Here is a 2,500-nt window from a genome sequence, read left to right as displayed (position 1 = left end):
GGATTTCGACCCCTGGTCGCCCGCCATTCATTTCAATGGGGGATTTCGACCCCTGGTAGCCCGCCATTCATTTCAATGGGGGACTTCGACCCCTGGTAGCCCGCCATTCATTTCAATGGGGGACTTGGACCCCTGGTAGCCCGCCATTCATTTCAATGGGGGATTTCGACCCCTGGTCGCCCGCCATTCATTTCAATGGGGGACTTGGACCCCTGGTAGCCCGCCATTCATTTCAATGGGGGATTTCGACCCCTGGTCGCCCGCCATTCATTTCAATGGGGGATTTCGACCCCTGGTAGCCCGCCATTCATTTCAATGGGGGACTTCGACCCCTGGTTGCCCGCCATTCATTTCAATGGGGGATTTCGACCCCTGGTCGCCCGCCATTCATTTCAATGGGGGATTTCGACCCCTGGTAGCCCGCCATTCATTTCAATGGGGGACTTGGACCCCTGGTAGCCCGCCATTCATTTCAATGGGGGATTTCGACCCCTGGTAGCCCGCCATTCATTTCAATGGGGGACTTGGACCCCTGGTAGCCCGCCATTCATTTCAATGGGGGATTTCGACCCCTGGTCGCCCGCCATTCATTTCAATGGGGGATTTCGACCCCTGGTAGCCCGCCATTCATTTCAATGGGGGACTTCGACCCCTGGTTGCCCGCCATTCATTTCAATGGGGGACTTCGACCCCTGGTTGCCCGCCATTCATTTCAATGGGGGACTTCGACCCCTGGTTGCCCGCCATTCATTTCAATGGGGGATTTCGACCCCTGGTCGCCCGCCATTCATTTCAATGGGGGACTTCGACCCCTGGTTGCCCGCCATTCATTTCAATGGGGGATTTCGACCCCTGGTTGCCCGGCATTCGTTCCTATGTGGCGGGGGATTTCAACCCCAGGTCGCCCTCGTGTGGTTCTTTTTGGCGCAGCTGACCGGGCTCCGCTGCTCATGGAGGTTTGCTAGTGGAGGATAACCCCCTGCCTGGGCAACTCGAACGCCCGGCATTCGTTCCTATGTGGCGGGGGATTTCAACCCCAGGTCGCCCTCGTGTGGTTCTTTTTGGCGCAGCTGACCGGGCTCCGCTGCTCATGGAGGTTTGCTAGTGGAGGATAACCCCCTGCCTGGGCAACTCGAACGCCCGGCATTCGTTCCTATGTGGCGGGGGATTTCAACCCCAGGTCGCCCTCGTGTGGTTCTTTTTGGCGCAGCTGACCGGGCTCCGCTGCTCATGGAGGTTTGCTAGTGGAGGATAACCCCCTGCCTGGGCAACTCGAACGCCCGGCATTCGTTCCTATGTGGCGGGGGATTTCAACCCCAGGTCGCCCTCGTGTGGTTCTTTTTGGCGCAGCTGACCGGGCTCCGCTGCTCATGGAGGTTTGCTAGTGGAGGATAACCCCCTGCCTGGGCAACTCGAACGCCCGGCTCCCCCCCGGTCCGCTGGAGCTCCTCCAACGGCCAGCAACAAGCCCCGAAGACGGGCGCGCTCCCCGCGGTCCGCTGGAGCTCCTCCAACGGCCAGCAACAAGCCCCGAAGACGGGCGCGCTCCCCCCCGGTCCGCTGGAGCTCCTCCAACGGCCAGCAACAAGCCCCGAAGACGGGCGCGCTCCCCGCGGTCCGCTGGAGCTCCTCCAACGGCCAGCAACAAGCCCCGAAGACGGGCGCGCTCCCCGCGGTCCGCTGGAGCTCCGCCAACGGCCAGCAACAAGCCCCGAAGACGGGCGCGCTCCCCGCGGTCCGCTGGAGCTCCTCCAACGGCCAGCAACAAGCCCCGAAGACGGGCGCGCTCCCCCCGGTCCGCTGGAGCTCCTCCAACGTCCAGCAACAAGCCCCGAAGACGGGCGCGCTCCCCGCGGTCCGCTGGAGCTCCTCCAACGGCCAGCAACAAGCCCCGAAGACGGGCGCGCTCCCCCCGGTCCGCTGGAGCTCCGCCAACGGCCAGCAACAAGCCCCGAAGACGGGCGCGCTCCCCGCGGTCCGCTGGAGCTCCTCCAACGGCCAGCAACAAGCCCCGAAGACGGGCGCGCTCCCCCCGGTCCGCTGGAGCTCCGCCAACGGCCAGCAACAAGCCCCGAAGACGGGCGCGCTCCCCCCGGTCCGCTGGAGCTCCTCCAACGGCCAGCAACAAGCCCCGAAGACGGGCGCGCTCCCCCCGGTCCGCTGGAGCTCCTCCGACGGCCAGCAACAAGCCCCGAAGACGGGCGCGCTCCCCGCGGTCCGCTGGAGCTCCTCCGACGGCCAGCAACAAGCCCCGAAGACGGGCGCGCTCCCCGCGGTCCGCTGGAGCTCCGCCGACGGCCAGCAACAAGCCCCGAAGACGGGCGCGCTCCCCGCGGTCCGCTGGAGCTCCTCCGACGGCCAGCAACAAGCCCCGAAGACGGGCGCGCTCCCCGCGGTCCGCTGGAGCTCCTCCGACGGCCAGCAACAAGCCCCGAAGACGGGCGCGCTCCCCGCGGTCCGCTGGAGCTCCTCCGACGGCCAGCAACAAGCCCCGACGACG

Source organism: Leptonotus elevatus, unplaced genomic scaffold (genome assembly GCF_054856555.1).
Source record: "Leptonotus elevatus isolate MCC_2025b unplaced genomic scaffold, RoL_Lele_1.0 HiC_scaffold_201, whole genome shotgun sequence".
Lineage (NCBI taxonomy): Eukaryota > Metazoa > Chordata > Actinopteri > Syngnathiformes > Syngnathidae > Leptonotus > Leptonotus elevatus.
This window is presented reverse-complemented; position numbering follows the sequence as displayed.